Genomic DNA, 14,085 nt, shown 5'->3' with positions numbered 1-14,085 from the left:
GGATAAACTTTTGAATCTCAAACAATTACAGTAGTGTGAAACTCACATTTTTGTTTCTTTTTTAAATTATTTTATTTTTTTAATTCATTTTTAAAAAATTTTACATTAAAAAAATATGAGGTCCCCCCCGCCCCCACCCCTTTTTGTTTCTTTAGAACACCTGTGTTTGTGCTGTTCTTTTTTTGCTGTATATCTTTTGCTTGCTTTTTATAATTTGCTTGAGGTATATTTTACATATTACAAATTCACCCTGTTTCAAGGGTAGAATTTAGTGATTTTTAGTACATTTACTCAGCTGTGCAATCATCACTGTAAATCAGGTTTTGAAATGAATACTCTTACTGTCATTTATGGTCTGGATCTTATCCATGAGGCCGAATGAATCAGTTTTGATTGGGGAAGACTTTAGGGCTGGGCTGACCCACTACAAGATTCAGGGCTGCCTTATGACTTTTGTAGGCCTTAGGTATTTTTCCCTTTGTGGTCTTTTCCTCCATAAAAATTTATTAAAAATTATATTTTATGACCATCTTGGTATAAGGATGAATATAATCCAGGTTGGATTCATCACTACATATACATTATTTTTACATTAGTTTTCTTCTAATTTTAAAACCAATTAAATTAAAACATGTTGTGGACTCTAAGAGTATAGTGTGCTTTAGGCACTATGTCTACTGTGCCTAACTGATGTCAGCCCTGGAAGAATTACCTTATGAATAGTTTATAAATATGCTAAATCTGTGAAGAAAGACAAGTGTGTATCCAGGAAGGAAGTGAAGACTGAAAGCTGAGATTGTGCTGAAGGGTGTATGGTGAATGGAAAGGTAGAGAGGTGGCAAAGACTATAGCCTAGGAATTTGAGAGAATAGAGTAAAAGAGAGAGAAAAAAGTAGTTCTATCAGAAAGTTCAGAAAATCAGGGAACACAGTTTTTGTTGAACCTCTCTGTTTTGGAGGAGTCCAGTCCTTGCGGGGGCCCTTGATAGCCTGATAACCTTTAGTTAGCTGTGACCAACTTTTAATCCTAGTCCAATTTTCATTCATTAAATCAGTATACTCTCTAAGGCCTTCCATTGCTCTGTTGGTTTAAATTCAGGGGATACAAATGGATATTTACATCTATCTAATATTAAGATAAGTGATTAGGAAGGTAAAGACACACAAAAATTCAGATGAATTCTAAGGAAAACTACAAAGCATTTTAGATATATACTATTTTATGTTATTTTATGCTATTGGTTGGATAATATGTCTATCTTGATGCCAGTACCATGCTGTTTTTTGCCACTGTAGCTAAATAATATGCTTTAAAGTCAGCAAGTGAGAGTCCTCCAACTTCATTCTTCTTTTTTAAGGACATTTTTGGCTATTTGGGAACCGTTACTCTTCCAGATAAATTTGACAGTTGGCTTTTTCTTGTCTACGAAAAAAAAAAAAGCTTTTGGGATTGTGTTGAATCTATAAATCAGTTTGGGTAGAATAGACATCTTAGTGATATTTAGTCTTCAAATCCATTTTTTAGTTTTCTGAATACAAGTCCTTAATGTCTCTGGTTAGGTTTATTCCTAAATATTTGATTTTTTTAGTCGCTCTTATAAATGGAGTTTTTTTTCTGACTTTCTTCTCAGATTGCTCATCAGCAGTGTATAGAAATACTACTGATTTTTGCATGTCACTTTTGTAGCAGAGAGAAGTTGGGTGATCTGATTTTGGCAGGGTCAGTAGTAATGTCCCCCCTCTCATTTATGATTTTATTTATTTGGATTTTCTCTATTTTTTACTCCATCAGTCTAGCTAAGGGTTTGTTGATTATGTTGATCGTCTCAAGGAATCAACTTTTGATTTTGTTGATTCTCTCTATTGTTTTTTTTTTTTTGTTCTCAATTTCATTTATTTCTGCTCTTATTGGCTGGTTTGGGATTTGTTTGATGTTTTTTTTCAGTTCCTCCAGGCGTGCAGTTAGGTTTTTGATTTTAACTCTTTCATCTTTTTAAATGTAAGCATTGAGGGCTATAAATTTCCCTGTCAGCACTACTTTTGCTGTATCCCATAGGATTTGACATGTTGTGTTCTCGTTTTCATTCATCTCAAGATATTTACTCATTTCTCTTGTAGTTTCTTCTTTAACCCACTGATTATTTAAGAATGTATTGTTGAATCTCCATGTATTTGTAAATTTCCATTTTTCCATCTGTTACTGATTTCAGGTTTTTCTGTTATGATCAAAGAAAGCATAATTTCGATCTTTTAAAATTTATCAACACCTGTCTTGTGATGGTCTATCCTGGAGAAGGATCCTTGAGCACTTGAAACATATATTCTACTATTTCAGGGTAAAATGCCTTACTAGTGTGTGCTAGGTCTAGTTATTAATAATTTATCATATTTTCAAGCTCTCTATTTCCTTAACTATCCTCTGTCCAAGTTTCTGTCTGATGCTGAGAGCAGTGCATTGAAGTCTCCAACTATTACTCTAGAGATATCTATTTCTCCCTTCAGTTTTGCCAGTGTGTGCTTCATGTATCTTGGGTGCCCAGGTTAGGTGTATAAATATTTATTTCAGTAATTTCGTCTTGGTGAATCACCCCTTTTATTAATATATAATGACCTTCTTCATCTCTTAGAACAGCTTTGCATTTAAAATCTCTTTTATTTGATATTAGTATCACTACTCCAGCTCCTTTTTTTGAATAGTCCCCCTATAACTGTTTATTAGATTGTGAATATATTCCAAATTGAAAACAAAAACAAAAAATCAAGTTACAGAGCATGCATAAAATACAAAGTAGCAATTGACAAATAGATAATAGTATCTTCATAACCAATACATGAAAATAATAAAATGTCTACAGAAGAAAACCAAAATGACTGATGACAGCAGTGCCTTCTGTGCACCCCACACATCACGAGCACTGCAAAAGACAGAAGATTAACTCTGAAACACAAAAAACCTAAGCAAGCCCACATATAAACATTTTTTGGGACATCCCATCATCCTGATAGCATCACTGCAGTTGACAAAACTTTCGGAACACTGCAGAGTAAGTGCTTAATATTATCCACACAGAAGTAAGACCAAATATTAGTGCACACATTTCTGAATGAGAAACTAGTTGTTTCATTAATGCCAGTAATGTAGTGGAAGAAAACTATTTTAAGTTTGTGCAATGCCTAAATACATTCTATTTGAACTCAAGGTAGTATTTCACCTTACTTACTAAGAGAATACATGCTTTTAAGTGGTACTGCTTGAGCAGAAATTAACCTCTCACTGTATTTTTTAGAGATACTAAAACTAAAGACTTAACTGGACTATATTCAATAACATACTACAAAACTCATCAGTATTGTCAAAAGAATTACCCATGCCTGCTGATGGTTTTGGTGATAAAACTAGGCTTCATTTCACTTACTTCAAATTTAGATATTACCAGCATTAAATCAGCATTGCCTGGGCAATAAAATGCTGCATAATCTGCAGCTGGGAAATTCGTTCAGTTAAATGACTTATGCTGCTTGATAACAAAAGAGGTACCACAGATAGAATTCCTCCAGTTCCACCCTGCCAGGCAGACTTGCTTATTAACATATGGCCTCATAACCATACTGCTACCAAAACTGTAACACTCTTTTGTGTTTAAGATAATTTCAATAATTTCTTAATTTCAATAAAATTCAATAATAAGAATTTTGATAATTCTTGCCCAGGAAAAAAGTGCTCCTCTCTCTAATCAACTTTGATGCTTACAAAAATTGAAAAACAAAAATTTGCTAAACTACACAAACCTATTAAGGCATTTAAGAACCTGACTTCCAAAATAATGGAAAATTTTCAAGCTCTCAAAATCCTAGTATGTTTATAGGGCAATTCTTGAGATTGTGGAAATATATACTGTGCTAAGATAAGGGCATATTACTTATAAGATGCTCTGTGGCAAAATAACAGCTGATTTCTAAGGTCTCCTTATTTTGATTTGATCAAGACCAATTGGTCTGAGCTTCAAGTGATCAAATTCTACTATGTCCCATAGTGACAAGGCTATCATGATGAAACGTAAACAATAATTGAGGAATCCAAGCATTCAGTTTATTAAGCTAAGGCTAGTGAGGCCATAGCATGAAAGAAAGCTACAGTCATTTGGGACAAGTGGATGCTTTTATAAAGCTGAAATCAAAAGACTTAAGACATGGAGAAATTTGCAAGTGTGAGGAAATAATAAAACACAAAGATGACCACAAAAATTACAAATTTATTTAAATCTCAGACATGGGAAATGGACTATACACAGCCTTCTAGGGGAGAAGAGAAACGTCTTACACGTTCTGACAACACTGCACATTTGGCTTGTTTTCAGTGGTTGGTGCAACATGAATAGGAACCACATTGATTGCTTGGAGACATGTCATTTTCATGTCTGTCTGACATTTGCTTCTGAGAAACAAAATGGTAGATCTCTGTCAAGATTGTCTGAAAAGCAGCTTCTATATTTGTAGAGTCTAGGGCAGATGTCTCAATGAATGACAAACCATTCTTTTCTGTGAAAGCTCTTGCTTCATCTGTAGGGACTGTCCTGAGATGACATAAATCACTCTTTTCTTAAAAAAGATTGATTTATGTATTTATTTATTCCCCCCACCCCCTTGTGGCTTGTTCCTTTTCTTTTGCTGTCCCTTTTCTGTGTCCATTTGCTGTGTGTTTTTTCTGTATCTGTTTGTCTCCCTTTTGTTGGGTCATTTTGCTGTGCCAGCTCTCCGCAGTGCACGGGCTGTCAGCTCTCCGCTGCACATGGGCCGTCAGCCCTCAGTGGTGCATGGGCCAGCTTTGCCTTCACAAGGAGGCCCTGGGATGCAAACTCAGAGCCTCCCATATGGTAGACAGGAGCCCAATAATTGAGCAACAGCCGCTTCCCATGCAATTCACTCTTATTGTCCACAAGCATAGTAACAATGTAATTATCAGCATGATCTCTTAGTTCTTTCAGCCATCACTCCCCATTTTCATATGTGAGATGTTTAGCAATATCATAAACCAATAAGGCACCTACAGCTCCATGATAGTATGCTGATGTTATAGATTGGTATTGCTCTTACCTGCTGTGTCCTTTATCTGTGTCTTCATTGTTTTCCCATCAACCTGGATGCTTCTTGTTGCAAATTCTATGCCAATGATGCTCTTACTTTTCAGATTAAACTCATTTCGCATGAATTGAGACAGGAGATTACTCTTTCCAACAACAGAAATTCCAATAAGGACAACTTTGAAGAAGTAGTCATACTCATTGTTACAGGTGCCCATTGCATGGCAGAGGATGAAGTGATGGGAGCAGCGGTGATATCGGTGGGACCATGGGGCCTCACTGCTGGGGTAACCCAAGCTCTGAGCTCTGGACTGGGTAAAGAGACTCCAGATCCTTTTGGATTACTATTTGCATGGAATATCTTTTTCCATTCTGTCCTTGCACCTAAGGTGAGTCTCTTGTAGACAGTATATAGAGGGCTTATATATTTTTTTCTATTCTGTCAGTCTATGTCGTTTTTTTTAAACATTTATTTATTCTCCCCCCACCTCCCGTTGTCTGCTCTCTGTATCCATTCATTGTGCATTCTTCTGTATCTGCTTATCTTCTCTTTAGGAGGCACCAGGAACCAATCCTGGGACCTTCTGGAGTGAGAGAGAGGTGCTCAATCTCTTGCACCACCTCAGCTCCCTGCTCTGCTGCATCTCTTATTGTCTCTCCTTTGTGTCTCTTTTTGTTGTGTCCTCTTGCTGCATCAGCTCTCCACTCAGTCCAGGTTGCTGTGTGGGCCAGCACTCCATCTGGGCCAGTTCTCTGATTGGGCCAGCTAGTTGCATAGATCAGCTTGCCTTTACCAGGAGCCCCAGAAATTGAACCCTGGACCTCTGATATGGTAGATGGGAGCCCAATCACTTGAGCCATATCTGCTTCCCAGTCTATGTCTTTTGTTTGGGGAGTTCAATCCATTAACATTCACTGTTCTTACTGTAAAGGCAGTACTTACTTCATCTGGTTTATCCTTTGACTTTCCATTGTCATATCTTACTATTGTCTGCCTTTTTACCCTTTAAGTTATCTAAGTAATAATAATTTCTACACTCTTTCCAAGTCTCTCATACTTGCCTTTTCCTTTCAGGTTGTAGCACTCCCTTTAGTATTTCTTGTAAATCCAGTCTTTGGAAAACATAACATACTTTCTCAGTTTCAGTTTGTCTGTCAAGACTTTAAACTCAACCTCATTTCTTTAAAAATCTTATTTTAAGTTAATTATTTTTATCTCTCCCTGCCTTATTGTTTGTGCTTGTGTGTCTGTTCATTGTGTGCTCATCTTCTTTTTTTGGGGGGAGAGGCACTGGTACCAAACCGGGGACCTCCCATGTGGGAGGGAGGAGCCTAATCATTTGCACCACCTCTGCTCCCTGCTTTGTTATGTCTCTCATTGTGTTTTCCTCCTTGTCTCTCTCTCTCTCTTTTTATTTTGGGTCTTTATTTTTTTAATGTTACATTAAAAAAATATGAGGTCCCCATATACCCCCCATCCCCCTCGCCCCACTCCTCCCCCATAACAACAACCTCCTCAATCATCATGAGACATTCATTGCATTTGGTGAATACATCTCTGAGCACCACTGCACTTCATGGTCAATGGTCCACATCATAGCCCACACTCTCCCACAGTCCACCCAGTGGGCCATGGGAGGACATACAATGTCTGGTAACTGTCCCTGCAGGACAACTCCAACCCCCCAAAATGCCCCCACATCACATCTCTTCCTCCCACTCCCTACCCCCAGCAGCCACCATGGGCACTTTCTCCACACCAATGCCATATTTTCTTCAATTACTAATCACAATAGTTCATGAATAGAATATCAGTAAGTCCACTCTAATCCATACTCGATTCCTCCATCCTGTGGACCTTAGAATGGTTGTGTCCACTCCACATCTATATCAAGAAGGGGGCTTAGATTTGTCTAACATGGAAGTGAAGAAGGTCAACCACCACACCAGGGAGCCAAGAGTACCTACAACTGAAAGCAGGAGAATTGCATCCAGCATCCATGTGTCTCTTTTTTTTTTTTGCATCATCTTGTTATGTCAGCTCACTGCACCAGCCTATTGCATCCACTTGCTGTCCTGCTCGTCTTCTTTAAGAGGCAATGGGAACCAAACCAGGATCTCCCATGTGGTAGGCAGGAGATCAACCACTTTAGCCACATCAACTTCCCTCACCCTCATTTTTGAAGGACAATTTTGCTGAATAAAGAATTCTTACCTGGCAGATTTTCTCTTTCAGTTCCTGAAAATATATCGTATCACTTTTTTCTTACCTTCATGGTTTCTGATGAGAGTTTCCCCAGCAGTCTTTTTGAAGTTCCCTTGTATGTGATGCATTGCTTTTCCCTTGCTGCTTTCAGAATTCTCTCTTTATCTCTAGTTTTTGTCATTCAGAATAGTAGGTATCTCAGAGCAGGTCTATTTGGATTTATTCTGTTTGGGGTGTATTGTTCTTCTTGTATATTGATATTTATGTCTTTCATAAGGGTTGGGAAGTTTTAATTCATTATTTTCTTAAACATTCTTTCTGCCCTTTTTCCATTCTCTTCTTCTTCTGGGACACTGATAATGCATATGTTTGTGCATTTTGCTTTGTCATTCAATTCCCTAAGACCCTGTTCCATGTTTTCCATTATTTTCTTTTACTGTTCTCTTGTCTTTTTAAGTTCTGATGCTTGGTCCTCCAATTCACTAAGTCTCTCCTCCATTAATTCAAATCTGTTGTTATATGACTTTAATGTATTTTTAATCTCATCCATTGTGTCATTCCCATAAGCTCTGTTTCTTTTCTTTGCAGGCTTTCAAATTGTTCTTTATGCCTACTCAGTTCCTTCTTAATATCCTTTATCTCTTTAGTTCTATCTTCCTTCAACTCCTTGAATTGATTTAGGAGACATGTGTGATTATCATTGATTTGTTGTCTTAAATCTTGTGTCCCATTAGGATTTTTGGTTTGCTTCTTTGGCAGGGCCATCTCTTTCTGTTTCTTAGTATGGCTTTTAATTAAAAAAAATTTTTTTTTATGTCTAGGTATCTGAATATGTTGGTGAATTTACTCAGATGATCTATTTCTCTCTCTTGCCTAGTGTTTTTGTTTCACAGCTTTCCTTTGATTTTTGGTTAATCTTACTCTAATTCTTTAACAGTACCCAGCTTAAGTTATCAAAATAGGACCAGGGCCTCATTAATGGGGCACAGACCCTATCCAAGAGGTTTGGGATGAGAGACTCCAAAAAGAATTTTTCTCCTTGCAGTGTCCTTGCTGACCAGCATAAGGTATTTGCCTGTGAATCTTTCCATGGAGGTGTCTCTTTCATCCTCCAGTTTGCCATAATTCTGGTCTGGCCAGAGTTGAGAGACAGAATGGGTTCTTCTCACCAGCTCACTAAAGAGAAACAACTCTCTGCCCTCCATTATACCCTTTTTCTTCTCCTCAGTGAGGAAGATGTCTGTTCCTCTTTCAGATGGCTGCAGTTTGCCATGGGTTTTATCCAGGCTGTTTGCCTTGAGGGTGAGGGATGAGTGCTGTTCCCAGTCATGGGGACGAATAACTCCTGATTTTTGGTTCAACTTCTTTGTCTCTGTCTCTCACCCTCCTGGAATATGCACAGCCTTCTCTTGGTCTGCAAATCCACAAAGCCAATCCCTTGGACAGTATTTTGCCCTTCCTTCATTGTTTTTAAGAAATACTTGAGCTCTGCCTACCTACTCCAATGCCATCTTCCTGGATATCTTAGATCATGTTTTCTTTTAATCCATTTTGCCAACCTTCACTTTATAGACCATGGTTAGTAACAATGCTTCAATATGTATTCATCAATATTGGAGATTTTTTCATTTACAGTTAATGTTATTCCTGATAAGGTAAGATTTATGTTTTCCATTTTCTATTTTTTCCTATATGTTTCAGGTCTTTTTGTTTGTTTGTCCCTCTGTTTCTATATTACTACTTAATTTTTTTTCTTAAATAGATATTTTACATTGTAACATTTTGATTCCTTTTTTTACTGTATTTAAAAATTTTTTTTCCAAGTTGTTGCTTTGGAAATAAAAATTATGATCTTAACCTAAATCAATATAATTTTGATTAATGCCAAATTAATTTCAATTGTATGCAAAACTTTGCTCCATATAGCTCTGTCCCCTCCCCTCTTATCTGTGCTGTAATTGTCATACAAATTACACTTTTATATATTGTCTTCCCATCAACATGTAATTATAATTATAGTTCTATTTCGCTGTCTTTTAAATCAGATGAAGAAAATATTTATAAACAAAATACATTTATGCTGTTTTTATGCTTACTATGTCATTACCTTTACTGGAGTTCTTCATTTCTTCCTGTGGATTTAAGTTGCTATCTAGTACCCTTTCATTTCAGTCTGAAGGATACTGTTTGGTATTTCTGGTAGGGCAGGTGTACTAGCAATGAATTCTTTCTTATTTTGATTATCTAGGAGTGTCTTAATTTTACCTTTATTTTAAATTTATTATTATTTATAAATTAGAGAAATTGTTAGGTTTACATAAATATCATGCAGAAGTCATTGACTTCCCATATACCCCCTCACACCACAGTTTTTGCTATTGTTATTATTTTTTTTAAAGAAGTTTTAAGTAACTTAAATGTTACATTGCAAATATATGGGATTCCTATATACCACCCCCCCATACACACACTTTTCCCAATTAACATCTTTCATTAGTGTGGTACATTTGTTACAATTGATAAACACATATTGAAGTATTGCTACTAACCATGGTCTATAGTTTACATTATGGTTTATACTTTGTACCACACAATTTTATAGATTTTGACAAAATGTTTAATAGCCTGTATCTGTCTTTGCATTGTCATGCAGAACAATTCCAATGTCCCAAAAATGCCCCATGTTACACCTATTTTTTCCTCTTTCTTCCCTCAAAATCCCTAGTGATTGCTACCTTTATATCAATGTTACAAATTCTACCATTACTAGAATAATAAGTCTACTTTAGTCCATATTTGCACTCCCCCCTTATATTAGTTCATTCCTCAATCTTGAGGATTTTGGGATTTTGGGATGGTGATGCCCACTCTGTTTCTGATTGAGAGGAAGCTTAGATCCCATGGAGCAGATGGGTGGAAACTATCTTGCTTGCAGTTGTAGATACTTTGTTTTTTGGGATAAGCATTGTCCATCATCATCCTTTTGTTAGGCATCCTGGGTGAGTCCAATGAACTGGCGAGTAGGTGTTGGCTGCAACTCTGCTGAGATTCAGGGCTCAACTGACATATGAACAGCTAGAAGATTTAAGTCTCTGGGATGCATATTTAATGGATATAGTGCTAATTATAGGTTCAAATGAAAGAGACATAAGAGCATGTGTAAGAGAATTATAAATGAGTCTAATTTTGACTTTGGAGGGATAAGTTATTGTATATTCTAAGGTAACACCCACAGGCAGAGTGCTGAATTCCTGGGATTGTCTGCCCTGGCTATATTGTCTAGATGTCTCTAGAGCCCTCAGGAACACCCCTCCTTGAGGTACTGTTTACTGTGACAGTCAGTGATATCCTCTTGAGATGTGCATAAGCATAACTTCTGGAATGACCTTCCAACTCACTTGGAAATCTCTTAGCCGTAAAAACTCATTTGTGTTTAATATTTCCCCCTTTTAGTTTAGCTCTTTTTCCAATTGCATTGTTAGTTGGCACTTGGTAATAATCCCTCAATGCCAGGGAGGCTCATTCCTAGAGGTCATGTCCCATGCTGGGGGGAAGGTAGTAAGTTTATATGCTGAGTTTGGCTTAGAGAGAGAGGCCACATCTGAGCAATAACTAGGCTAAGTTTCAGTTTTTATAAGAATGAGGTTCATAAATACAAGCATCAATATCAAAGGCCTGGCATATTGGTCTCTCCTCCTTCACTAGGCACTGCCCATGTACTCTAGGGATTCTTGCCACTCTGTTAGAGAATGTAGCAGGACTCCCTAGGATGAGAATTCAATATTCTTTGGTTATTGTGTGGGCCTCCACCCACCAAGACAACACCCCAAGACCACTTGAACACATTTATATTCCAGTGGCATGACCCAGGTGCACCCCTCCCCACACATACCCTTACCACCAACACCTGTACCAGTGATCCTCCCCTGCCACAGTGTTGACCCTTATGCAATCCAAAAACTTCCCCAAAACAAAGTAAAATAAATAAATAAATAATTATTTGCAAAAACAAGACAACATTTTAAAAATTTTCTTTCTTTCTTTTTTTTTTTTTTAAAGATTTATTTATTTATTTAATTCCACCCCCTCCCCTGGTTGTCTGTTCTTGGTGTCTATTTGCTGTGTCTTGTTTCTTTGTCCGCTTCTGTTGTTGTCAGCGGCATGGGAAGTGTGGGCGGCGCCATTCCTGGGCAGGCTGCTCTTTCTTTTCACGCTGGGCGGCTCTCCTTACCGGGCGCACTCCTTGCGTGTGGGGCTCCCCCACGCGGGGGTCACCCTTGCGTGGCACGGCACTCCTTGCGCGCATCAGCACTGCGCATGGCCAGCTCCACACGGGTCAAGGAGGTCCGGGGTTTGAACCGCGGACCTCCCATATGGTAGACGGACGCCCTAACCACTGGGCCAAAGTCCGTTTCCCAAAATTTTGTCTTTCATTACCATAAGATGTTATCCTTTTTAAAAAAGATGTGTTCAACAGACCCTTCATTTTCAGATACTTCTTTATCAGAAAGTGAGAATGAGGAGGATGAGAAATGAGAGAAATAGTTGTGTTTTTTTGTTTGTTTGTTTGTTTTGAGGTACCAGGGCTGGGGAATGAGCCTGGAACCTCATATGTGGGAAGATGGCACGCAACTGTTTGAGCCACATCTGCTGCCAAGAACTGTTGTCTTTCGTACATGACAATTTCTTCTGTATGTTTCCCCTGTGTCTTATTTTTTCACTTTATTTTCAAAGAAGCTTTAGGTTACAGAAAAGTCACGTAGAAGATATAGATCATTCCTATATATCCCAACCTCTTCCCCTCTCACTTTTCCCCTATTAATAACATTTTATTAATATTAACAAATGAGTGTGGTACATTTTTTACAATTGATGAACATATATTGAAGCATCGCTACTAACCATGGTCAGGGGTTTACATTATGTTTTATACCTTGTAGCATACACTTTTATACATTTTGAGAAAATGTATAATGGCCTGTATCTGTCATTGCAAGATCACGCAGAACAATTTCAATGTCCTAAAAATGCCCCATGCTCCATCCATTCTTCTCTCCTCTCCCCTTCAGAATCCATGGTAATCATTAGGTTGCAGTTTTTGAAGATTAGGGTTCATAGTTACATGCATTAATATTGAGGGCTTGATATATTCATCTCTCTTTTATTAGGCACTGCCATCCAGGACTCCCCAGGATGGGAATTTAATATTTTCTTATTTACTGTGTGGGTCTTCACCCCCTGAAATAACACTCTGTGACAAGATGAACGCTTACATATTCCATAAAATCATGCCCTAGGTGCACCCTATCCCACATATCCCCCCCATCCCCAATGCCCTGCATGAGTAACCCTCCTCTGCCATATTTTCCAAAGAACATTCTCAGCATTGTAATTTTAATCACAGACCTACAAATCTGCAGAGTTGACCTGTTCTTCCCTCCAGCCCTCCCCCCATTTCTATGGATAGTCCAACCCCCTCACACACCCTTTCACCCTCACGTTCCAGCACTGTTGACATACTCACAATATTAATTCTTTGCATTTATGTGCTACCTTTGTTACAACTGATGAACCAATAGTATTATATTTATAATTTACATTAAGGTTACTGAGTTGTACATAAATGTTTTTAAAATTTTTATTCTGGTAACATATATAAATTCTAAAGTTTCCCCTTTTAACCATTTGCAAATATATAATTCAGTAGTGTTAATTGCATTCACAATGTTATGCTACTCTCACTACCATCCATTGCCAAAACTTTTCCATCATCTCACACAGAAACTGTACCAATTAAGGATTAACTCCCTGTTACTGAACCACACCCCAATACCTGGTAACCTGTATTCTGGTTTCTGAATTGATGATTTGCTTAAATAATTATTTCATATCAGTGAGATCATCCAATATTTGTTTTTGTATGTGTGTGTGTGTATTTATTCCTTATTTCACTCAACTTGATGTCACCAAGTTTCACCCATGTCATCCCATTATATATCAGAGCTTCATTTTTTTTTTATGTTTGAATAATACTCTTATATTATATGCACACGCATACACACATACACACCACATGTATCCATTTGTGTATCCATTCATTTGTTGATTGATACTGGACACTTTGATTGTTTTTATTTTTTGGAAATTGTGAATAATGTCACTATTGGTATGCAAATATCTGTTTAGGCCACTGCTTTCAATTTTTTTTTGGTATAAACCTAAAAGCAGGATTGCTGGGTCATATGCTAACTCTGTACTTAGCATTCTGAGTAACTGCCAAACTGTTTTCTACAGTAGCTGCACCATTTTATATTGCCTCCAGCAATGAATGAGTGTTTTTATTTCTCTGCAACATTCTCAACACTTATTTTCCATTTTTTATAAACAGTGCCATTTTAGTGAGTGTGAAATGGTATCCCATTGTGTTTTCATTTGCATTTCCTTAATGTCTGTACAGGTTAGGCATCTTTTCATGTGCTTATTGGCCAGCTGTATATCTTTTTTAGAGAAGTATGTATTCAAGTCTTTTGCCCAGTTGTAGGATTTATTTATATACTCTAGATATTAAACCCTTATTGGTTCTGCAATTTCCAAGTATTTCCTCGCTTTTTCCAGGTTGTATTGTTTTATTTCATGATGAAGATTTTTAATTTTGATGAGGTCCCATTTATCTATTTTTCTCTTTTGATGCTTGTGCTTTGTGCTTTGGGTGTAAAGTCTAAAAGACTGTAGCCTAACATAAGATCCTGAAGATGTTACTCTATGTTTTCTTCTAGAAGTGTTACAGTGTTGGTTCTTA

General features: G+C 37.4%; 1 protein-coding gene and 1 pseudogene across 7 annotated transcripts in view; one reads left to right on the top strand and one right to left on the bottom strand.

Annotated features, from left to right (window-relative positions):
- SUGCT (succinyl-CoA:glutarate-CoA transferase) overlaps positions 1–14,085 on the top strand; it is an 808,774-nt gene that overhangs the window by 204,112 nt on the left and 590,577 nt on the right. The gene's annotated exons all lie outside the window — the stretch shown is intronic.
- Positions 4,317–5,298, bottom strand: LOC105746521 (ras-related protein Rab-11A-like; annotated as a pseudogene).

This window comes from Dasypus novemcinctus, chromosome 5, assembly GCF_030445035.2.
Source record: "Dasypus novemcinctus isolate mDasNov1 chromosome 5, mDasNov1.1.hap2, whole genome shotgun sequence".
NCBI lineage: Eukaryota > Metazoa > Chordata > Mammalia > Cingulata > Dasypodidae > Dasypus > Dasypus novemcinctus.
This window is presented reverse-complemented; position numbering and strand designations above follow the sequence as displayed.